Genomic DNA, 26,629 nt, shown 5'->3' on the forward strand with positions numbered 1-26,629 from the left:
TCGAGTCCCATAGACGTCAATGGGGTTCTAACGTTCGTGCGAACTTTCGGTCCGTTCGCGGGTTCTGGTGCGAACCGAACCGGGGGGTGTTCGGCTCATCCCTAATCACGATTTATTCATTTCACTTGCACTAATTTTGTTCAAAAAATTCTTTTCACTGGATTCTTTAATTATTGTTTTTTTATTGTGTTTTATGTTATTTTTGTAGCGTAAATCATGTGTTTGTGGTATCACTAGTTTAGCACAATCAACACCACCCAGTTCACTGAGACTGATTTGGATAGTGAGTGCACTTAATGGTAGAAGCATATGTTTGTTAGGTCTCTAGCGCCCCCTATTACACACCATTCCATATGTGGCCTTGGAGGAAATTGAAAAAGCTATCTCCATTGAAGAGCTGGGCGGAGTGATTGCAGCGTTGGGTAAAAGCCCGGGACCGATGGCTTTACAAATATGTATTACAAAAAGTTCTCCCGAAGGTAGGGAAGGACCCACAGTGCTGTGCCAGCTACAGGCCCATCTCCCTCTTGAACTCTGATGCTAAGCTTCTGGCTAAAATTCTGGCCCTAAGGCTACAAGAACATATAGTTAAATTAATTCACCCAGATCAGATAGGGTTTATAAAGGGCCGAGAGGCCAGAGATAATACAATCCGGGCCCTGCCTGTATTGCATTGAATGCATAATGGACCAAACCAGACCCTGAGTGTAATCATTTCAATGAAGAAAAACAGTAACAGGCGCCTCTTAGCAAGATAGTAATATTTAATAGCAATTTTGTATTAAAAACACTCACATATAGTGACTTATTAGTCCGGGGCAGGGTGTTCCAGTAATAACCATAGATGATCTCTGCGGTGTGTGATGGAAGGAAGCCTAATTCCTCTATGCTGTCGGCTCGTGTGTTCGGCGCAGCTTCCGGGATACGAAATGATCCAAAACGAGGCTTGAAACTCGGCCAGGCAGTGAGAGGGAGGGCTGGAATGCAGAGTCAATAGTATGTGCTGTAATGCCATTAAGCAACGCGTTTCGGAGCATGCATTGTAGGGCACGCTCCTTTCTCAAGCTTTCCCAAGTTCTTGACAAGATGGTATCGTACACCGGCTCGACTAGCTCAGATATATCCATCGGCGGATGCTAACTTCTGGAGGGGATGTAATCAAAGGGGTTAATTTCTTCATTTATGACGGCATTGCCCAAAGATCAAAGTGTTCTGGGAAGAGATAGCTCTTTGGATTAAGAAAATGACACTTAGACCTATAGAACTCTCCCCATTTTCTCTTTCATGGGATGCCACCATCGGTTAGGTTTTATAAAAGAAGTGTTACTCCACATTTGCTAAATGCAGCAAAAATATTGATACCTAGATTTTGGAAACAGTCCGGATGTCCTACTATAATGGACTGGAAAAGGGAGGTGGGAAAAATAATGGAAGCAGAGAGATGGATACATATGGTTAAGGACCAACAGGATAAATTTAAAGATACATGGGCAGGATGGTTGTATTACTGCTTGGAAATAGGGGTGGACTAGACCCTTTTGGGGGTAATGCTGCGTTATAGATCGGATAGTCTGGTAAAATTTTGGATGGTGGGGGGAAGTAGGGAGGAGGTGGGGGGCTCTTTTTTTTTTTCTTTTTTTTCCCCTCATCTCCCCTGAGAAGTGCAGTGGAGAGATGTTTGATGTCATTAAAGGAAGAGGATAATTATAATAGTAAATTAGGCATGGGTTGAGTAACAAGTAATGAAATCACATAAAGAAGGGTAGATTGAAATATTGAAATGAGAGGTGGAGAGGTGTAAAAAGTCTATGAAACAGTAGGGGGAGGTTACATTGAATCAAACACTAAATACAATAGGACACGATAACAGTAATTGAAATCACACATTTGTTTGTTGTTTGACACATGTAATAGGGCGCTGTAAAGCCCCCCTTCTTAATTATATTTTGTATAATGTGTTGTACAAATTGAGTTTTGGTTAAGAGTAGATAAAAGGGTGTGGGTGTTTTTTTTTCTTTTCTTTTTCTAAAGATGACACGATCAAAGATGCAGAGTGTATGTTCCTGGGGAGGGGGGCTTTTGGTGGTTTATGTTAATGAAAGGATTTATGTAGATATTTCGGTGTAATGTGTTCTTTTCTTTTATGTTGTATGTTGGAATTTGTCTTAATAAAGAAAAAAAGGTGATTCTCCCACTCTACAAGACTCTGGTCCGGCCGCACCAAGAGTATGCTGTCCAGTTCTGGGCACCAGTCCTCAGAAAGGATGTACTGGAAATGGAGCGAGTACAAAGAAGGGCATCTTAGTTATGAAGAAAGGTTGCGAGCACTGAACTTATTCTCTCTGGAGAATAGACGCTTGAGAGGGGATATGATTTCAATATACAAATACCGTACTGGTGACCCTACAATAGAAATAAAACTTTTTCGCAGAAGAGAGTTTAACAAGACTCGTGGCCACTCATTAAAATTAGAAGAAAAGAGGTTTAACCTTAAACTACGTAGAGGGTTCTTTACTGTAAGAGCGGCAAGGATGTGGAATTCCCTTCCACAGGCGGTGGTCTCAGCGGGGAGCATTGATAGCTTCAAGAAACTATTAGACAAGCATCTGAATGACCGCAACATACAGGGATGTATAATGTAATACTGACACATAATCACACACATAGGTTGGGCTTGATGGACTTGTGTCTTTTTTCAACCTCACCTACTATGTAACTATGTGATTACAAAGATACATGTGATGTAGTGTGGGGAGTATGGTCTGAGCACTGGCAGGCTGACCCCCTACCCCTTCAACCTCTGCAGCAATGCTGGTAGCACTCATACGTCTATTTCCCAAAGACAACCTCTAGATATGAAGCACGTGCACTCAACTTCTTTGGTTGACCATGGCGATGCCTGTTCTGAGTGGAACCTGTCCTTTTAAACCACTGTATGGTCTTGGCCACCATGCTGCAGCTCAGTTTCAGGCTCTTGGCAATCTTCTTATAGCCTAGGCCATCTTTATGGAGAGCAGCAATTCTTTTTTTCAGATCCTCAGAGAGTTCTTTGCCATGAGGTGCCATGTTGAACTTCCAGTGACCAGTATGCGAGAGTGAGAGCGATAACACCAAATTTAACACACCTGCTCCCCATTCACACCTAAGACCTTGTAACACTAATGAGTCACATGACACCAGGGAGGGAAAATGGCTAATTGGGCCAAATATGGCCATTTTCACTTAGGGATGTACTCACTTTTGTTGCCAGTGGTTTAAACATTAATGGCTGTGTGTTGAGTTATTTTGAGGGGACAGCAAATTTACATGTTATACAAGCTGTACACTCACTACTTTACATAATAGCAAAGTGTCAGTTCTTCAGTGTTGTCACATGAAAAGATATATTAAAATATTTACAAAAATGTGAGGGGTGTACTCACTTTTGTGAGATACTATATATATGTGTATATAAAATATATATTTGAAGTGCTGATGAATTTCATTTAGTGTACAAGTGATCACTTCAGCATCTACATCAGTGTTTCTCAACCGGGGTTCCACGGAAGCCTGGGGTTCTGCTGCAATTCCACATAATGGCGGATGAATACTGGCCAAAAAGTTAGGAGGACTGCAGAGCATGGGGGCTGAAGGAGGTGGTGACGTGATGCATGATATGGTAGCTCTGACCAGAGAGGAGCACGTTGCTGGTCAGAAGGTGAGCTGTACTCTAGTCCTAATCCAGCACCTCCCCGCTCCCCCCACACACACTCTGCACTGTGAATCACTGCAGCAGATGGCTGGATCGGGAGGTAAGAGCTGCAGGGGGCAGAGAGCCGCTGGGGCACATGACTGGATTGGGAGGTGATAGCCACTGGAGCACATGGCTGACGGCTAGATCTAGAGGGGAGATCCTTACAGCAATGAAGCAATGTGGGGTGGGATGGGGGATGGGGCGGAGAGCATCTGGAGCACATGGCTGAATCAGGAGGGAAGATTCCCCTCATGGTCCAGTCATGTGGCAGTGAAGCACATGGCTGGACCATGAGGGGAATTTCTTACAGCTACTGTAACAGGGAATGCAAGGAGGGGGTGGGAGCACATGGATGTTATGGATCAAGAGGGCAATTGCTGTGTGGTGATGCAGAATGCAGGGAAGGGGGGGGGCAGCAGGGTCAGAGCGGCAGAGCATGTGGCTGTTTTAAGAAGTGAGATCTTCTGTGTATGGCGGCCTCCTGGAGACCTTGAGACCTTCACATTGTACTGTGCCCTGGAGAAATTCACATTGTACTGCGTCCTGGTGACCTCCACATTGTACTGTGCCCTGGTGACCTCCACATTGTACTGTGCCCTGGTGACCTCCACATTGTACTGTGCCCTGGTGACCTCCACATTGTACTGTGCCCTGGTGACCTCCACATTGTACTGTGCCCTGTGCCCTGGTGACCTCCACATTGTACTGTGCCCTGGTGACTGCCACATTGTACTGTGCCCTGGTAACCTCCACATTGTAAAGTGCCCTGTGCCCTCCTCATTGTACTGTGCCCTGGTGACCTCCTCATTGTACTGTGCCCTGGTGACCTCTGCATTGTACTGTGGCCTGGTGACCTAGACTTTGTACTGTGGCCTGCTGAACCCACAGTGTACTATGATCTGGTGACCTCCACATTGTATTGTGCCCTGGTGACCTCCACATTGTAAAGTGCCCTGTGCCCTGGTGACCTCCCCACTGCACTCTGCCTTTTTTCCTTTAAAAACATGACCAAATGATCACTTTCTGCAGGGCAGAAGCAAGGGACAACACTAAGGCTTCAGGACTTAAATTCACAGGCCTCTCGGTTTGGAGAAGTGTTGGCTGAAAGATTTCTACAGGAAGCAGTAGTTCCAAACCAGGAGTACACACAGTTGAGGGAAGAGTAAGAACTCCTGTAAGTACTATGTCAATTGCACTATACTGACCCCCTGTGCTCTACTCTGTTCCTTTTAGTAACATACTAATTTATCACTTTCTGCAGGGCAGATCATGTTACAAAACAGGGGAAGAAACTGCAGCTTTAGGACTTAAAGTGGGGTTCCACCCAAAAAACAAAAATACCTGGAAAAATTCTAAAAAAAAAAAACAAAAAAAAACATTTGGATATTTTTTTTTTTTTCACTTACCTCTAAATGCCTGTTACTAGGTGGTCCCTCGTAGTCTGCCTGTTCCTTTGCCTGGGCTGGTGACATCACTTCCCCCCAGGCACAGGAAGGGCTCCGCTCTGCTCCCTCCCTCCTGTCAATCATCTGGGACCCATTACAGGTCCCAGGTGATTGAGCGGCCAATCACGGCGCGCGGCACCGCTCGCGCATGCGCAGTGGGTGCCAGGCTGTGAAGCCACAGCCCGGCGCCCACAGTTGAAATGCCGGCGCCGACGAGCGGAGGGGGGGGGGGGGGGGGCGAGCCCCCGCATCGCTGGACCCAGGGACAGGTAAGTGTCAAATTAAAAGTCAGCAGCTGCAGTATTTGTAGCTGCTGACTTTTAATTTTTTTTTTTTTTTTTGACGGCCTCCCTGGGTGGAACTCTTGGTGTAACCAGTCAGGGACCAGCACTGCTGGAGTTGAGGGACTCTCCTAGCTGCCAGGGGAAGAACTCCTCCAGTGAGAGTGGGGGGGCAGCAAAGGGAAAGGAAAGACAGATTCTGGTGGTAGGGGACTCAATTCTTAGAAGGACAGAGAGGGCAATCTGTAACCAAGACCTGAAGCGCCGAACAGTATGTTGTCTACCGGGCGCTCGGGTTCGGCACATCACGGATCTTGTGGACAGATTACTGGCAGGGGCTGGGGAAGACCCGGCTGTCATGGTGCACGTTGGCACCAATGACAAAGTCAGAGGCAGATGGAGTGTCCTAAAGAACGATTTTAGGGACTTAGGAGCTAAATTGAGGAAAAGGACCTCCAAGGTAGTGTTCTCAGGAATACTACCGGTACATCGAGCCACACCAGAGAGGCAGAGGGAGATTAGGGAAGTAAACAAGTGGCTGAAGAGCTGGTGTAGTAAGGAGGGGTTTGGGTTCCTGGAGGACTGGGCCGACTTCTCAGTCGGTAACCGGTACTATAGAAGGGACGGACTGCACCTAAATGAGGAGGGTGCAGATCTGCTGGGAATGAAGATGGCCAAAAAGTTAGAGGGGTTTTTAAACTAGGCGATGGGGGGGAGGGTCCAGAGACAGTGATAGCCAGCGCGGAAGATATTCCAGAGGGTAGTATTGGGGGCATTAGTGGTAGGTTAACCAAAGCACAAAAACACAAGGTGAGTATAGTAGCAAGTCCAAGTTGCAATCTTGAAACACCCAATACGAGGACAATATGCGACCGGTCTAAACTATGTGGCATGTTCACCAATGCCAGGAGCCTGGCGGACAAGATGGGTGAACTAGAGATACTGTTGTACAAGGAGGATTTGGATTTTGTGGGAATTTCAGAGACCTGGTTCAACAGCTCTCATGATTGGCTGGCAAACATTCAAGGGTATACCCTATACCGCAAGGATAGAGAGGGTAAAAAAGGGGGAGGGGTATGCCTATATATCAAGAATAATGTACAAGTGAATGTGAGAGATGACATCACTGAGGGGGCTAGGGAGGAGGTGGAATCTTTATGGGTAGAGCTCCAAAGGGATGAAGCTAAGGGGAAAATAATACTGGGAGTATGCTATAGGCCCCCTAACCTGAGGGAGGAAGTGGAGACGGATCTCCTATCACAAATTGGATTAGCAGCAAGGATGGGAAGTGTTATCATAATGGGGGATTTTAATTATCCAGACATAGACTGGGCGGAGGGAACCGCGCATTCATTTAAGGCTCGCCAGTTCCTTAATGTCTTGCAGGACAATTTTATGGGTCAGATGGTAGACGCACCAACTAGAAATAAAACATTACTAGATCTACTGATTACCAACAATACAGACCTGATAACAGATGTGGAAATACGGGGCAATTTAGGTAACAGCGATCACAGGTCAATTAGTTTCAGTATAAATCACACAAATAGGAGACATGAAGGGAACACAAAGACACTGAATTTCAAAAGAGCCAACTTCCCTAAACTACAAACCTTGCTAAAAGGCATAAATTGGGATAAAATATTAGGAACAAAGAATACAGAGGAGAGATGGGTTTGCTTTAAGAGCATATTAAATAAGGGCATTAGCCAATGTATCCCATTGGGTAATAAATTTAAAAGAGCGAACAAACATCCTGGATGGCTTAACTCCAATGTAAAAATACATATAAAAGCAAAGGAGAAGGCCTTCAAAAAATACAAGGTTGAGGGATCATCCACAGCATTCAGAATTTATAAAGAATGCAATAAGAAATGTAAGGGTGCAATTAGGATGGCTAAGATAGAACATGAAAGACACATAGCGGAGGAGAGCAAAAAAAATCCCAAGAAATTCTTTAAGTATGTAAACAGTAAAAAAGGGAGGACAGACCATATTGGCCCCATAAAGAATGAGGAAGGACATCTGGTTACAAAGGATGGGGAGATGGCAGAGGTATTGAATTTATTCTTCTCCTCAGTATTCACGAGTGAATCGGGGGGCTTCAGTAACCAAAACTGCAGTGTTTATCCTCATGACACAACACAGGAAGCACCTACATGGTTAACAGAGGACGGAATTAAAATTAGACTTGAGAAACTTAACATTAATAAATCACCGGGACCAGATGGCTTGCATCCGAGGGTACTTAGGGAACTCAGTCAGGTGATTGCCAGACCGTTGTTCCTAATTTTTACAGACAGTCTATTGACTGGAATGGTGCCAGCTGATTGGAGAAAAGCCAATGTAGCACCAATATTTAAAAAGGGCCCAAAAAACATCCCTGGGAATTACAGACCAGTTAGCCTAACATCAATAGTATGTAAACTCTTGGAGGGGATGATAAGGGACTATATACAAGATTTTAGTAATAAGAATGATATCATTAGCAGTAATCAGCATGGATTCATGAAGAATCGTTCTTGCCAAACCAATCTATTAACCTTCTATGAGGAGGTGAGTTGCCATCTAGATAAAGGAAGGCCCGTAGACGTGGTGTATCTGGATTTTGCAAAAGCATTTGACACAGTTCCCCATAAACGTTTACTGTACAAAATAAGGTGCGTTGGCATGGACCATAGGGTGAGTACATGGATTGAAAACTGGCTACAAGGGCGTGTTCAGAGGGTGGTGATAAATGGGGAGTACTCAGAATGGTCAGGGGTGGGTAGTGGGGTCCCCCAGGGTTCTGTGCTGGGACCAATCCTATTTAATTTGTTCATAAATGACCTGGAGGATGGGATAAACAGTTCCATCTCTGTATTTGCAGACGATACTAAGCTAAGCAGGGCAATAACTTCTCCGCAGGATGTGGAAATCTTGCAAAAAGACCTGAACAAATTAATGGGGTGGGCGACTACATGGCAAATGAGGTTCAATGTAGAAAAATGTAAAATAATGCATTTGGGTGTCAAAAATATGAATGCAATCTATACACTGGGGGGAGAACCTCTGGGGGAATCTAGGATGGAAAAGGACTTGGGGGTCCTAGTGGATGATAGGCTCAGCAACGGCATGCAATGCCAAGCTGCTGCTAATAAAGCAAACAGAATATTGGCATGCATTAAAAGGGGGATCAACTGCAGAGATAAAACGATAATTCTCCCGCTCTACAAGACTCTGGTCCGCCTGCACCTGGAGTATGCTGTCCAGTTCTGGGCACCAGTCCTCAGGAGGGACGTACTGGAAATGGAGCGAGTACAAAGAAGGGCAACAAAGCTAATAAAGGGTCTGGAGGATCTTAGTTATGAGGAAAGGTTGCGAGCACTGAACTTATTCTCTCTGGAGAAGAGACGCTTGAGAGGGGATATGATTTCAATTTACAAATACTGTACTGCTGACCCCACAATAGGGATAAAACTTTTTCGCAGAAGAGAGTTTAATAAGACTCGTGGCCACTCATTGCAATTAGAGGAAAAGAGGTTTAACCTTAAACTACGTAGAGGGTTCTTTACTGTAAGAGCGGCAAGGATGTGGAATTCCCTTCCACAGGCGGTGGTCTCAGCGGGGAGCATTGATAGCTTCAAGAAACTATTAGATAATCACCTGAATGACCGCAATATACAGGGATATGTAATGTAATACTGACACATAATCACACACATAGGTTGGACTTGATGGACTTGTGTCTTTTTTCAACCTCACCTACTATGTAACTATGTAACTATGTAACCTACCTACAGGAAGCAGTAGTTCCAAACCAGGAGTGCACACGGTTGAGGGAACAGCAAGAACTCTTTTAAGCACTAAGTTACACTGTGGGGGGGGATTGCTCACTGCAATGACACTTTTTTCCTGCTCAGAAATATGCAACATAAATTAACTGCAAGGGCACAAAGAAAACAATTGTTCTCTGTGCCCTCTTCATATTACAATGTTGATGTCACAGGCTTTTATTTTAAATTCAGAAAACAGCAAATGTGTTGCTATATTTCTGTGCAGGAAAACGCATACATGATACCAAGGTTGTGATGTGAACAGGGCACACAAAAAAAAATGTTTTCTTTGTGCCCTGGTGACCTCCACATTGTACTGTGCCCTAGTGACCTCCACATTGTACTGTGCCCTAGTGACCTCCACATTGTACTGTGCCCTAGTGACCTCCACATTGTGGAGGTCACCAGGGCACAGTGCAATGTGGAGGTCACCAGGGCACAGTACAATGTAGAGGTCACCAGGGCACAGTACAATGTAGAGGTCACCAGGGCACAGTACATTGTACTGTGACCTCCACATTGTACTGTGCCCTGGTGACCTCCACATTGTACTGTGCCCTGGTGACCTCCACATTGTACTGTGCCCTGGTGACCTCTACATTGTACTGTGCCCTGGTGACCTCTACATTTTACTGTGCCTTAGTGACCTCCACATTGTGCTGTGCCTGTGAACACACACACAAAAAAAAGGTTTCTTTGTGCCCTTGCAGAGGCAGGGGCAGATAAGTTGAGTTTTTCAGCTGTGTTGACATTTTTGCACTGCAGTGTGGATTTTGCACTGAGCAGTAATTCAGTTTAGGTTTAGCACTGAGAACAGGATTTATGCAATTGCATTGCTGAAAGATTTTTGCTATATAATACAAAGTTGTTGATATTAGTGATAGAGTGGTGTAGGGCTGCAATTAACGATTATTTTCATAATCGATTAGTTGGCTGATTATTGTTTTCGATTAATCGGTTAATAACCTTAAAAAGAGTGTGGTGTATAATTTAGTTAATATGTAAAGTTTTAAAAAAAGGCAATTTATTCTTAAATATCTCTATGCAGTGGTAAATATAAATAACCAACTACAGGCATACCCCACTTTTAAGTACGCAATGGGGTTTATTTACTAAAGCTGGAAAGTGAAAAATCAGGCTCACATCTGTATAGAAACCAATGAGCTTCTAACCCCACCTTGTTCAATTAAGCTTTGGTAATAAAACCTGGAAGGTCACTGGTTTCTATGCAGAAGTGAGCCTGATTTTGCACTTGTCAGCTTTAGTAAATAAACCCCAATTGTGTACTTAAAAGTGGGGTATCCCTGTATATGGTTAGGGAGCAATATCTCTAATCCACTCTGAGAATAACAGATAGAATAGATACACTGTATATACTATTAGAGGAGATATCCTGTATATACTATTAGAAGAGATATACTATATATACTATTAGAGGTGAGATATACTATTAAAGGGTGAATCTGGTAAATATCAGACTCAGAGATCAAATTTTTTTTTTATTCAAAAAGCAAACAATGTCTTCCTTCAAAGAAAATGTCATTTTAAGAACGTTCGTTCAATTTTCGTTAGTGGGGTCAAATCGACATTCATTTTCAACCACAGTGACGGAAAAATTTGGAAATAATAGAAAACTTCTTGGTCAAAGGAATTTTCAGACAGTGTATGTGGTTTTCATTCAGAAATTACATTCATTTTAAAAACAGAAATTTTCAACAATATTCTTTCAAAAGTACGAAAGTACAAAGATTTTTTGTCTGAATATTCTCATCTGAAAATTGATTCCGTGTGGCCAGCATAAGGCTCGGTACACACCTATGCAGTTTGCTTTTGATCTGTTTCTGCAGTGCTTTTTGCTGTGCGTTTTGATTTTTGCGCACGTGATTTTGCTGTGATTTGAGGAAATTGGAAAGGTTCTACTCTCAGACAGTAAAATAAGTGGGCGTATTGATGACATGTCACATGATGTGGAAGAGTTCTTGGATGATATGCTGTAAAAAAACTGCTTCGCTATCCAGGTTGATGAGTTCACTGATATTACCAATGCATGCCATCTTCTAGCATTTGTATGATTTAAAAATAGTAGTGCAATTCAAGAAAAAGTTTTCTGCTGAAGAGCTGCCTGAAACAATTAAGGGGAGTGGTTAATTGCTCACAAGTGCTTGAGGCCTATATAACTCTCTGTAGGACTCATAAGTGAGCCTGCTCATTGTGAGGCTGTTGGAACTCTATGTAAGTGGAACTGGTCTAAGTTGTGAGTTAAAAACCAGAGTTTAAAGCGAAGTTCCACACAAGAATGGAACTTCCGCTTTTCGGAACCCTCCCCCCCTCCGGTGTCACATTTGGCACCTTTCAGGGGGGAGGGGGGTGCAGATACCTGTCTAAGACAAGTATTTGCACCCACTTCCGGCATAGACTCCCATGGGAGTCTACGCCTCTTCCCGTCCCCACCGCGCTGTCTCCTGGGAACACACAGCTCCCAGGAGAGAGCGGGGACCATTTGGGACGCGCAGCGCGACTCGTGCATGCGCAGTAGGGAACCGGGAAATGAAGCCGCAACGCTTCACTTCCTGATTCCCTCACCTAGGATGGCGGCGGCAGCTGCCGAGAACCGAGCGGGTTCTCAGCGTCCCCTGCCAACATCGCTGGACCCTGGGACAGGTAAGTGGCCATGTATTAAAAGTCAGCAGCTGCAGTATTTGTAGCTGCTGGCTTTTAATATTTTTTTTTTTTGGCGGTGTGGGTGAACCCCCGCTTTAAAACAGGAGGTTATAACAGGGGTCATAGTACCTGTGTAGTGTAAGTACCTGAGTGTTGTCTGAGTAGTGTGTGTGGATCGTTAGTACTTGTGTATTGTGTACTGTATACTTGTGTATTGTGAGTGCACGTAGGTCTGTGAGTACCTGTGTATTTTGTTGTGTACCTGTGTATTGTCTTGAGTACCTGTGTATTGTCTTGAGTATTAGTGCCAGAAAGCTAGCTGTTAGGTAATTTGAACAGGGTAAAATCCCCAATCCTCACTAAATTTAATAGGTACGATGCCCGACGGGTGTGGAGAGGCGACTCTTTGTACATCTTGCTGCATGTATGCATTCCTTTATCATCTGTTTGAGGGCGAATACTGCTGTGCAAAATGTAAGCACATTGTTTCCCTGGAAGCCCAGGTTCTAAATCAGGGGAAGCAACTGTCAGCACTGAGAAGTCCCTCCATACTAAAAGGAGAGCCAGGAACGTACATGGCAGGTGCCGGCAGGGGCCAGCACAGAGGCGGGTGGAGACAAATAGGTACAGGTATTAGCAAAGAGTAGATGGGTGACAGTCAGGAAGGGTAGAGGGCGACGTGCCAGGGAGGCCGATCCAGGACTGGAGCATCCCAATAAGTACACTCCATTGAGTGACATTGGTGAAACCGGTCAGGGACCAGCACCGCTGGAGCTGAGGGACTCTCCTAGCTGCCGGGGGAAGAACTCCTCCAGTGAGAGTGGGGGGGCAGCGAAGGGAAAGGAAATACAGATTCTGGTGGTAGGGGACTCAATTCTTAGAAGGACAGGGAGGGCAATCTGTAACCAAGACCTGAAGCGCCGAACAGTATGTTGTCTACCGGGCACTCGGGTTCGGCACATCACGGATCTTGTGGACAGATTACTGGGAGGGGCTGGGGAAGACCTAGCTGTCATGGTGCATGTTGGCACCAATGACAAAGTCAGAGGCAGATGGAGTGTCCTAAAGAACGATTTTAGGGACTTAGGAGCTAAAATTGAGGAAAAGGACCTCCAAGGTAGTATTCTCAGGAATACTACCGGTACATCAAGCCACACCAGAAAGGCAGAGGGAGATTAGGGAAGTAAACAAGTGGCTGAAGAGCTGGTGTAGTAAGGAGGGGTTTGGGTTCCTGGAGGACTGGGCCAACTTCTCAGTCGATAACCGGTACTATAGAAGGGAGGGACTGCACCTAAATGAGGAGGGTGCAGATCTGCTGGGAATGAAGATGGCCAAAAAGTTAGAGGGGTTTTTAAACTAGGCAATGGGGGGGGGGAATCCAGAGGTAGAGATAGCCAGCGCGGAAGATATTCCAGAGGGTAGTATTGGGGGCATTAGTGGTAGGTTAACCAAAGCACAAAAACACAAGGTAAGTATAGTAGCAAGTCCTAGTTGCAATCTCGAAACACCCAATACGAGGACAATATGCGACCGGTCTAAACTATGTGGCATGTTCACCAATGCCAGGAGCATGGCGGACAAGATGGGTGAACTAGAGATACTGTTGTACGAGGAGGATTTGGATTTTGTGGGAATTTCAGAGACCTGGTTCAACAGCTCTCATGATTGGCTGGCAAACATTCACGGGTATACCCTATACCACAAGGATAGAGAGGGTAAAAAAGGGGGAGGGGTATGCCTATATATAAAGAATAATGTACAAGTAAATGTGAGAGATGACATTGCTGAGGGAGCTAGGGAGGAGGTGGAATCCTTATGGGTAGAGCTCCAAAGGGATGAAGCTAAGGGGAAAATAATACTGGCAGTATGCTATAGGCCCCCTAACCTGAGGGAGGAAGTGGAGACAGATCTCCTATCACAATTTGGATTAGCAGCAAGGATGGGAATTGTTATCATAATGGGGGATTTTAATTATCCAGACATAGACTGGGCGGAGGGAACCGCGCATTCTTTTAAGGCTCGCCAGTTCCTTAATGTCTTGCAGGACAATTTTATGGGTCAGATGGTAGACGCACCAACTAGAAATAAAACATTACTGGATCTACTGATTACCAACAATACAGACCTGATCACGGATGTGGAAATACAGGGCAATTTAGGTAACAGCGATCACAGGTCAATGAATTTCAGTATAAATCACACAAATAGGAAACCTAAAGGGAATACAAAGACACTGAATTTCAAAAGAGCCAACTTCCCTAAACTACAAACCTTGCTAAAAGGCATAAATTGGGATAAAATATTAGGAACAAAGAATACAGAGGAGAGATGGGTTTGCTTCAAGAGCATATTAAATAAGGGCATTAGCCAATGTATCCTATTGGGTAATAAATTTAAAAGAGCGAACAAAAGTCCTGGATTGCTTAACTCCAATGTAAAAATGCATATAAAAGCTAAGGAGAAGGCCTTCAATAAATACAAGGTTGAGGGATCATCCTCAGCATTCAGACTTTATAAAGAATGCAACAAGAAATGTAAGGGTGCAATTAGGGCAGCTAAGATCAAACATGAAAGACACATAGCAGAGGAGAGCAAAAAAAATCCCAAGAAATTCTTTAAGTATGTAAACAGTAAAAAAAGGAGGACAGACCATATTGGCCCCATAAAGAATGAGGAAGGACATCTGCTTACAAAGGATTGGGAGATGGCGAAGGTATTGAATTTATTCTTCTCCTCAGTCTTCACGAGTGAATCGGGGGGCTTCAGTAACCAAAACTGCAGTGTTTATCCTCATGACACAACACAGGAAGCACCTCCATGGTTAACAGAGGACAGAATTAAAATTAGACTTGAGAAACTTAACATTAATAAATCACCAGGACCAGATGGCTTGCAACCGAGGGTACTTAGGGAACTCAGTCAAGTGATTGCCAGACCGTTGTTCCTAATTTTTACAGTCTACTGACTGGAATGGTACCAGCTGATTGGAGAAAAGCCAATGTAGCACCAATATTTAAAAAGGGCCCAAAATACATCCCTGGGAATTACAGACCAGTTAGCCTAACATCAATAGTATGCAAACTCTTGGAGGGGATGATAAGGGACTATATACAAGATTTTAGTAATAAGAACGGTATCATTAGCAGTAATCAGCATGGATTCATGAAGAATCGTTCTTGCCAAACCAATCTATTAACCTTCTATGAGGAGGTGAGTTGCCATCTAGATAAAGGAAGGCCCGTAGACGTGGTGTATCTGGATTTTACAAAAGCATTTGACACAGTTCCCCATAAACGTTTACTGTACAAAATAAGGTCCGTTGGCATGGACCATAGAGTGAGTACATGGATTGAAAACTGGCTACAAGGGCGAGTTCAGAGGGTGGTGATAAATGGGGAGTACTCGGAATGGTCAGGGGTGGGTAGAGGGGTTCCTCAGGGTTCTGTGCTGGGACCAATCCTATTTAATTTGTTCATAAACGACCTGGAGGATGGGATAAACAGTTCAATCTCTGTATTTGCAGACAATACTAAGCTAAGCAGGGCAATAACTTCTCCGCAGGACGTGGAAACCTTGCAAAAAGATCTGAACAAATTAATGGGGTGGGCAACTACATGGAAAATAAGGTTCAATGTAGAAAAATGTAAAATAATGCATTTGGGTGGCAAAAATATGAATGCAATCTATACACTAGGGGGAGAACCTCTGGGAGAATCTAGGATGGAAAAGGACCTGGGGGTCCTAGTAGATGATAGGCTCAGCAATGGCATGCAAGCTGCTGCTAACAAAGCAAACAGAATATTGGCATGCATTAAAAAGGGATTAACTCCAGGGATGAAGTGATAATTCTCCCACTCTACAAGACTCTGGTCCGTCCGCACCTGGAGTATGCTGTCCAGTTCTGGGCACCAGTCCTCAGGAAGGATGTACTGGAAATGGAGCGAGTACAAAGAAGGGCAACAAAGCTATTAAAGGGTCTGGAGGATCTTAGTTATGAGGAAAGGTTGCGAGCACTGAACTTATTCTCTCTAGAGAAGAGACGCTTGAGAGGGGATATGATTTCAATATACAAATACCATACTGGTGACCCTACAATAGAAATAAAACTTTTTCGCAGAAGAGAGTTTAACAAGGCTCTTTAAAATTAGAAGAAAAGAGGTTTAACCTTAAACTACGTAGAGGGTTCTTTACTGTAAGAGCGGCAAGGATGTGGAATTCCCTTCCACAGGCGGTGGTCTCAGCGGGGAGCATTGATAGCTTCAAAAAACTATTAGATAAGCACCTGAATGACCGCAACATACAGGGATATAGAATGTAATACTGACACATAATCACACACATAGGTTGGACTCGATGGACTTTTTTTCAACGTCACCTACTATGTAACTATGTAACTATGAAACAACCAAGGGTCAAGATTAGTGTTGGGTGAGACGTTTGGACCAGGGATCAGTAAGGTGTCCATACACGGACACTGGTGTCTGTGAGCGGTCCTTGCAGGGTCCGCGGCCGCCCATTCCGCCGTTTTGCGCTGGGCCACGGGGAGTTGGTTAGAGGAGCAGGACAGATGAATATGCTGTCTGACAGTCACAGCATCCACTGATCCACCTATCAACCAATCAGGTGTTTGCCCTGCCCCCAAGGCCCTGACCTTCAGAAGAGGAGAACAGAGCTTCCTCCCCTAAATCTGCCCGTGCCCAGTGTCAGTGCCCCGGTCCCCAGCTTCCTCATCATGAGTACTGTATGTGTCCTACTCCTATAGCTTCACTAGAAGAATGTGTTGTAAGGGGGATCTATGCAGGACCCTGCTCTACAGGGGGATCGTTGGGGACCCTGGCCTGCTCTAAAGGGGGTCTATGGGGACCATGGCCCTCTCTAAAGGGGGATCTATGAAGACTCTGCTCTAAAAGGGGATATATAGGGACCCTGACCTGCTCTAAAGGGGGATCTATTGGGATCCTGCTCTAAAGGGGGATCTTTGGGGACCCTGCTCTAAAGGGGGATCAATAGGGACCATGTTCTAAAGGGGGATCTATGGGGACCCTGCTCTAAAGGGGCTCTATGGGGAACCTGGCCTGCTCTAAAAGGGGGTCTATGGGGACCCTTCTCTAAAGGGGGATCGATGGGGACCCTTCTCTAAAGGGGGATCAATGGGCACCCTGCTCTAAAGGGGGATCTATGGAGACCCTGCTCTAAAGGGGAATTTATGGGGACCCTTCTCTAAAGGGGGGGATCTATGTGGACCTTGCTCTGTTGCTAACACTGAGTCCTGATGCATGCTGCTGTGAGCGAGGCTTCAGCCATATGAATGCTATCTAAACCTCTACAAAAAATCACCTTGAGAGCTGTTGTGTTGACACATGTTTGCGTATTGCTACTTCATCCACGTCTACAAAGGACTTTGATGCTGCTGCTGCATCTCAATGCAACCAAAAAATATAAAAAGGAAAGAATTTTGAAAATCTTTTAGACATTTTATAACAGTATACCACAAGCAGTCTTTTTATAAATGTTATTTTAAACTTATTTTAAGCTAGGCCAGAGAGTTTTAATTTAATGGTTTTAATTTTAGGCGTACCTTGGTGTCCTTCACTAAGGTCTGTACTTTGGAAAATGTCCGCCACAGCCTTGGTCCGTGCCTATCCCTGGTTTGGATTGAGCATAAGTTTAGCCCGAACATTGCCCATTCGCCCATTTGGCGAACACCCGAATTTCAGGGGCACTTGGTGGGATGTTTGCCCGCTGTGCACCCCATAATGCACTGCATGCTGCACAGTGCATTTTAAACTTTAAGATTTAAGCCTTGCTCAATCAGGGCACAGTGAATAACTGGCTGTTAAGGAGTGGGCCAGGAAGCCGGACGCTGCGTCCTTAACTACTAGACGTAAAGCCGCTCCAGTTATACTGCAGCAGGTTAGTTCGCCTGGGAAAATTGCCGTAGGTATACGTTGGCCGCTTTAAGACCACTGGGCTTGCCCGGCGGCCGCGATGTTCGCTGGGCACCCGCAAACGCTCCTGAGAGATACAGAATGGAGATCTTTCAATGTAAACAGATAGATCTCCGTTCTGTCAGGGGTGAGGAGACACATTTGTTTTTCATACTAAGTATGAACAGCGATATGTCTCCTCCTTCAGGCAGTCCCATCCCCCCACAGTTTGAATCACGAAGTAGGACACACATTTAACCCCTTGATCGCACCCTAGTGTTAACCTCTTCCCTGCCAGTGACATTTATACAGTAATCAGTGGCTATTTTTAGCTCTGATCGCTGTATAAATGTCATTGGTCCCAAAAAAGTGTCAAAAGTGTCCAATATGTCCGCCGCAATATCACAGTCCCTATAAAAATCGCAGATCGCTGCCATTACTAGTAAAAAAAAAAATATATAATAATAATAATAATAAAAATGCCATAAATATATCCCCTATTTTGTAGATGCTATAACTTTTGTGAAAACCAATCAATATACGCTTATTGCGATATCAGAGGGGATCAAATACCACCAAAAGAACGCTCTATTTGTGGGAAAAAAAGGACATCAATTTTGTTTGGGTACAACGTCGCACAACGTGCAATTGTCAGTTAAAGCGATGCAGTGCCGTATAGCAAAAAATAGTCTGGTCATTAAGGGGGCAAATCCTTCCAGGGCTGAAGTGGTTAACAACAGCTGAGTCCCGAGTCCCCAGATCCTGGTCCCCCTGTATGTAAATGAGAATGGAGTACATTGTACCCCTACTCATTCACCATAAAAAAGTGTCAAGAAGAAATAAAAACACACACATTGTTTTTTTTTTTTTAATTAAAGGAATTGTCAAAACAATGTCCCCCCGATGTAGATCCATCATCAATCACAACGCCCGCTGCACCGCCGGACAAAAAAAAAAAAAAATTGCTCCGCCCACAGCGAAGACACCCTGCCGATTGCCTGCTCATCCATCTGACATTTCTTAAATAGTTAAGAGGCGGGGCCACCTGGCGACATCCCCTGCTGGCTGCTCCTTTAAAAAAAAAATCTTTTTAAAAAAAAAAAAAAACTTGGATATAAACCTTTAAAATGGGGACTTTTGAGTTTTCAAGTTCGGGTATCATAGACTTTAATAGGATTTGCAGCTCGGGTACAAACTTTTTCCATGTTTAGGAGTTCGAAGCAAAACGAGCCAGGGGGTGTTCGGCCCATCACCAGTCAAGATATATTTAATGTTTTGTTTGCCCATCTGGAATCACAAGGCTTGTCTTCGAATGGTTGTGTTAGAATCTGTACTGATGGTGCCCTATCAATGGTTAGCTCCATGAAAGGTTTTTGCTCACTTGTAAAAAAGGAAAACCCTAATGTTACAACAGCTTTATTCATAGAGAAGTGCTCATGTCAAAAACTCTGAACTGAACTGAAAACTGAAAAGTGTTTTGGATGATGCAACAAAAATGATGAACTTCATTAAATAAAGACCAGTACACTCAAGAATGTTTCAAAAACTTTGTGAAAGCATGAAGAAAGACCATGTGAATCTTGTGCTACATACAGAAATCAGGTGGTTGAGCAGAGGACATGTTCTCCACAGGGTGTTTGAGCTTAAATGGACTAAAGGAGTGCTTTCAAGAAATTTGTAGGCCTGATTTTGCTAAGTTCTTTGAAGCTGAACAAGTCTCTGCAAGGTTCTGGAGAAAATATCCTGACTTCAAGTGACAAGATACTTGGAAGGAAATTGAATCTTTGGAAAAGCCATGCTGGTAAAGGAAATCTGGGGATGTTTCACCATAATGGTGATCTATGTGTTTTTAGGTATATATAAAAGGGGCTGTTTTTATATTAGGGGAGGGATTAGGTCTGCAGACTGTGTGATTCATGCCCCCCCCCCCCCCCTCTTTTGTGAGGGGGTCTTTTCCATTTTCCATTCACATCATTTACGCAGTTTGTGTGTTTTTAGTTGTTGGGCAGGGGTAGACCATAGGGGAGATATATCTCTCTCCCTTTCTCCCTTTTTTTGTTTTTTTTTCCCTCTGGCCAAAATGATAGGGGGACATAGGGATTGGTGTGTTTTCTATGTATTATGCTTTTGTAGGCAAATAAAAAATTGTAGTTTAACTCATGCAGGTGTGTGGAGATCTTTTTGTTTTTTTATTTTTTCAGCGTTGATGATGTTTCCTTTTTTGCTTGGCTTTGGAAGTGAGAAAGGATACCAGCAAGTTTCTAATCTAATTGAAAGCCACCTGGATGTATTGCAGAGAAAAATTGAATATTATGTTCCTCCTCTTTCAACACAAATGTATGATGGTGAGAAACCCTTTCTGAGTCTTCAGTTTTTTTCTGTGGGGGGGCGGGGGGGGGGGCTTGGCACCACAAAATATCCCACTCACTCTCCTTTTTTGTTGTTCTCTACCTTATCAGGATGAGGTGCTGATATATTCAACTGGACCAAATACTGTTGAATGCTTTCCTCTGTGCAGAAAAAACCAAGCCCAAGTTTCAGATTAAAGTGTAAGTTCACCTTTACAGAAAATTTGTAAGGTGAACTTACACTGGACCCCCTCCCCCCGGATCCTGCTAACCTGGAGTCCGGCGATCCCCTGCACTGACAGCTCATATCGCCGCTGTACGATTCCGGGGGTTTGAAGTCCCCCGTGGCTTTCTCTCTCTTCGCCCGCGGTAACAGGACAGGCTACACGGGTTCTGATTGGTCGGCGCCGACCAATCAGATTGCTCTTAAACGTACCTCCTGATGGGGTAAGTTTTGGAGATAAGCTGCGGGGGATTTATAAGCCCCGGACTGGTGAGGTGGCGACCCGATGTGTCAGTGTGGGTGACCGTCGCACTCCAGGTTAGTGGGACTGGGGGGGGGGGGGGGGGTGAGGAGGGCATCCTGTGTTTCCAGATTTTTTTCTGTAAAGGTGAACTTACTCTTTAGGAGGTACGTTTTTAAAAATATTTATTCTATTATTTGATACTGTTTCTTAATTGCTGTTATGGCTACAGCTTGCTGATCACAGGTCTTAGATAAGGGAGGGTCAGGGGTGTTCAAACCCCCCAGGGCCAAAATGAAATGCATGGTGTCCCTGCTCTGCAGCCGCACATGGTACCATCAGTGCAATCAAGGCCCATTAATTTTGAATGGGCTCAAATCGCACCAAAGTCATGCATGCTCCAATTTTGGAACCGCACTGCAACCGGTTTGCATGTTTGTTTTGTGAATGCGATCCGGTGCAGGCAAAAACACTTTGTTTTGCAACCTTTGTTTGGGGTGTCGTTAAGATAGCACTGTCACCCACTGCATATTGTAGGGGGGGTGCGATTTGAATGAGGTGCATGAAACGTGCATGGATTGTTGGTTTCCCACATTCTGGTGTACCTTCATGTATCTCCTAAGCAGCAGTGTGTTTTTCCTGACAGTGCAGGAAGGTGGGCAATTACACACCTTCTTGCACCCGCTCAGATGTGAACCTAGCATAAAGAAAAAAGTCAGTGTATTCCTGGCAAGTCATTTTTCAGTTGATTTTTTTTTAGTATTCTGTGATTAATTGACAATTAAGCATATGTGAACACAGTGAGTGTGCTGCCTTAAAGGGGTTGTAAAGGTAATTTTATTTTTAAAAAAAAATAACAAACATGTCATACTTACCTTCACTGTGCAGCTCGTTCTGCACAGAGTGGCCCCGAACCTGCTCTTCTGGGGTCCCTCGGCGGCTGTTTCAGCTCCTCCCCGCAAGAAATAACCACCTTAATGCGAGCTCCCTCGCATGGTGGTTAGTTGTTGCGGGCGCGCTCCCGTGATACAGCCGGCGGCTATAGCCGCTCGCTGTATCACTCGGCCCCGCCCCCCGGCGCGCCGCGTCATCGGATGTGATTGACAGCAGCACGAGCCAATGGCTGCGCTGCTTTCAATCCATCCACTGCAGCAAATCAGCGACCAGGCTGAGCTGCAATGGAGATGACGAGAACGAGCAGCGGAGATTCGAGGTGTCAGGTAAGTAAAACGGGGGGGCTGGGGGCGGCGGTATTGTCAAAAGTTTTTTCACCTTAATGCATATAATGCATTAAGGTGAAAATTTTTTTACCTTTACAACCCCTTTAAGATGGTGCCCTTTGTAACGTCCCAGTAAGATTGGCTATTGCAGTGCACCATCCTGTGGTAGGCAGTGAAATCTCCCTTTTTTTTTTTTATCTATTAAAGTTAAAAAAGTCAGGGAGTGCTCTGTCTGACACAACATGGTGCACTTTGCACCATAATAGCCAACCTTACTGAGGAGGTGCAAAGGGCACCATATCCTTGTTGGTAGGAAGCACACTTACTTTGCACCTATTCTGTTTGGACACTAATACTGGACAATAGTCAACCTTACTGGGCAGCGTTCATAAAAACTGGAAGAAGGAAAAAACTGAAATCAGGTTCGATGTTCTTGCTTACAAGGGGCAACACATATCGTTTTTCCTTTTTCCTGTCTTTATAATTTTATTTTATTTAAAAAGACTTTTACTTAGTACCTGCTGCTGAACCCCCCCCAGAACAAAAAAATATCTACAGGCCTGGCTGATCAGATCCAACGTTCAGTGAGCTGTATATCTGAAATTGTTTTTCAAGGTTTCCCCAAGATCTCAAATCTTTTGCCAAGGGTTGCCTGAAGGCAAAAAGGTTGAGAAACACTGGTCTAGATACTTGGATAGCACATCTGTTTTTGTTACATTATCACAAACAGTTATTAAACTAAATTGGTTTTCGCATAAAATATATTTCATGCATATGTAATTTATTACTCAGAACTCAGAGCTCCAGTTCCCTGTATTTGATATTATTTGATATTTACAGGCCCATGTAAGATTGTGACTCCCAGTTGGCTAAAGACTATATAATAATCTTGTCGTGGAATTTAGATGAAGATGTTCAGTTTCAGCAAAGCCTTTTATGACTTCTTTAATGTTAGCTGACTCTTTTATATTGCCGCACTTTAAAGAAAAGAAAGATCGTCTTAAGATTTCACTTGGAGGCACACTTAAGATGGGTCTAAATAGATCTCTGAATATTGCAGCTATGCATAATCACACATACACATTACAGAGGCTGTGGCTGATTCATCAAAAGCCCAGTGCTCATGTCAAGGCATCAAAAATGACTGTAGGCAGAAAAACGCTCCCTTATATTAGACGTAAACCCCAACTAAATGACACTTAGTTTACTAAAACACTGTATAAATGATAAATAATTGCCATTTTTTTTTAAATAAAATACTATTTTTACCTTTTTTTTCATTATTTATTACATCTTAGGCTCTTCAGAAGCCTGTTCACATCTACTTCCTATGTTTATGGCCTCCATCGAAGGCTTCCTGGCATTTCTCAGGGTTGGTATCCTGATGGTGACAACAGTGGACCATGCCTGAGTAATATATGTGGGAATATCCACTGCCCATGGGACTAGGTGACAAGTCAGGAACACAACTAAGAGTTATCTTCTCTCCCTAACAGAAAATGCCTGAAGGAGGACTTTTATAGCAGGATAAATAGGTATTATTTTAATAAAACCTGAATATTTGAAAATTACTTTTGAAATACATTAACATATTTAAACTTAGAAAGTGCTAATAAACATGTTGACTCACATTACAGAAAAAATGTAAAGGCGACCTAACACTGACAAATTAGATTCCATCTGGTACGCCCTGAAAGCGCCTTTGGAGAAAAGAGATTTTAATCCTTTGTTTGTTGGAGTGGCTGCAGGGTTGCTGACGGTTCTGCATCCCCAGAGGTGGGCACAGTGGGGACCTTTTTTTGTAAAGGTGAAGCAACCCTTTAATTATTGGGTTTATATAAATTTTAACAATTAACTCCATTTTAAAGGGAAACTATATATTTTTTTAAGTGTATACTTTTTAAATGTATGTTTTCTATCTGTCCCACCACTAGAGGGTGCTAAAAGATGAACTTTGCATTTTGGTTAGATCAGCAGTTCCTCTTTTCTTCTCTTCAGATCCCTCTAGTGGTGGCCAAAAACAAGCTTCTGAAAAAAGAGAAGATGTAAATTGGCTGGATTGAGGCTTGAGGCACCCTTTCTAAATTTCCTGGTTATCATTTCAGCTGTAAAGTGAAAAAATGTACCTTTATGGCCAGTCCACTCCCCTGTTGTTCCAGGAGGATGTGCTGGCATGTCTTTTAGGAATTGAGCTCCTGTGCATGCAGAGTCCTGTGATTGTGCACAGTGGATCACAGGCAAAAGATATAAAGCCAGTTGGAGTGGCTCTCTACCACTTAAAATTGTGATTGGTCACAACAATTATTAAAATGAAAAGAAAGAGTTCAGCTCAAACAAACAAAAAAAAAAGCTATCCTTGCAGGGGTTTCCACCATCACTGCCAACATTAAAATAAAAGATCTTCAGCTGGCTCCCCTTTCTGCAGTACTGCTGCTCGGGCCTCAAGCTTTGGCCTTTGCCTGGTCCTTCAAACTGACTTACAGCACACCTGTGGTTACAGTACATCCTCTGTACACTCTCTGGGCTCACCGTGCAGACATGCACACTCTGGCTGCTCCCTCACAGCCTCATGGACTCCAGAGAGAAGGTAGTGCCTTGAACTACTGACAGGTATGTTATTATAAGGGTTGTTCACATGTGCACACACACACCCTACTGGTCTCCGGCAAAACCAGGACACAGGATCAGAGGCTTCCTCCCTCCCAAAGCTCTTTGAAGTCTCTGTACTCCAGACTCTGATCTGGGAATACCAAAACCCAAAGAAAGCTGCAAGACCAACTTTCTCTGCTCTACATAGGACTTCTGAAGCCCCTCAATCTGCAACCTTGAGATCCCTGTGAACCTTTTAGATCTTTTCCCACAGTGGCAGGGCCTAGCACTGTGATAAAGAAGATGCTTGAAGCTGTAGAAATTACTGCGATTGACTGTTAAGACCTCCCAGAAATGCAAGCACTGGTCCACTCAGATGTGTGGAAAATGAGCCAATCTGGCCTCAAATGCACCTTGTGAGTCAAAAAGACACGGATGGTATTTGGGGAAGTAAACCTGACTTGCCCTCATTTACTCTAGAGCTCTCTGTTTCTAATTTTGACCTGAAAAGTTTTGTCATCATAATTTACAGCAGCTTCATCACGGGTTCGTGCCTCAGGGCTCCAGTCACAAAACTTTTTGGTCTGTAACTGAACGAATCATCTCCCCTTCTGAGATCTTCTATAGTATCTAATGTCGTCTCTCTGATGAAGTCCATTGATAGTGTTAACTTGTCCATGTCACGGATGATTTGCTACTTGGGAAAATCCTGAGCTACCACCTTCTTTAAAATCTCAGTCCAAGTTGTTATTGTTCCTGCTACTGTTAAAGCAGTTGATGGTTTGTGCGCTCGTTTAACCATTTGGCATGACTTCCTTAAATCCTTGTTAATTTGTAGGTCAAGAACCGAAGATCACGAAAGGAGGTTGAAACCCCATATCGGTTGACATGCCATCTAAGGATTAGATGGATTGGACAGGGCTGGAAGAGTTGAAGTTTAATCTTATTTCATTAAAGTTTTGTCAAAATATCAAAGTACAAAGCTTGAAAAGACAGGATACATAATATCCACGATGCACAAAAGTGGACTTATCTCAATTTTGAAAAACCAGAACATAAAACATTCGTAAGACATCGACTGTGCATAGGCCAAAAAGACATAGGAGGCAATTTGTAGAGTATTGTCAATTGGTTGACTTAGGATAGTGATCCAGCCTGATTATCCTTCCAGACCTCAGGTACAACACAGTACAATTTTCAGTACATTAGAAATTTGTGTGTAGCCAGGAGCTGGCTATTATGCCTGCAATTCAGAGACATTGTGTGGTGTTATTAACGTGGAGTTGTCTCCCTCTAGTGTTGGCTGGACTCCATGTGTCATTTCCTTTTTCTTTTGGCAAATCTTAGAGCAAAGCATCGTGGGATGTGTAGTTCAGAATGCTGAAGTTTCAATGCCAGCAGGACTGATCTGAACTACGACTACCAGAATGCTGAGAAGACAGAACAGGCTGCTGGGAGAGGATATAAAAGGGTTGTCTGGGGCCTACACTGCTCTCTTAGGACACCGGTTTGACTCTGCCAGCAGGAGGTCTGTGTGACAGTGAGTTGCTGTGGTACGCGGCCTACTCAGCGGGGACCCCTTCAGCTATACCCAGAGAGACCTCTGTAGACATCATTCCTTCTCCCCTACAGCAGACCGGAGGTTGTTACAGGTTATCCAGAGACGCCTGCACTTCAGGTATGGGTAGGCCACAGCGTGGCGAAGCGGACGCCATTTCCCAGAGCAGGATACAAAGAGAGAGTTCCTGAAAGTCTTTTTTCACCTACATCATTGCCAGCTGTATCTGTGTCCATTGTGGTGAGCGGGCATAGCCCATTTAGTTGCTGTAAGACACTGCTTACAGACATTCTTTATTCAGCTCCGAATGGTGGTATTTGTAGTGCCACTTTTAGTAATTTCTTATACTATAGCAAACACTGTAAGCATACATCTATGCCTTGTTCACATTATTGCTTCTTGTAGTTTACTGGATACAACACCACTAGGATTTTACAAGAGGAGATTAAAGTAAGGATACCATAATGATCTGCTAAATTTGCTATACCCTACTATCAAGGATTACCTTAATCACATTACATCAAAGCTAGCTGAAGACACCTGGATTTCAAATAATAACCCTTCCACTCTTTTTTTATCCTTTCTGCA

Source organism: Aquarana catesbeiana, linkage group LG09, assembly GCF_042186555.1.
Source record: "Aquarana catesbeiana isolate 2022-GZ linkage group LG09, ASM4218655v1, whole genome shotgun sequence".
Taxonomy (NCBI): Eukaryota; Metazoa; Chordata; class Amphibia; order Anura; family Ranidae; genus Aquarana; species Aquarana catesbeiana.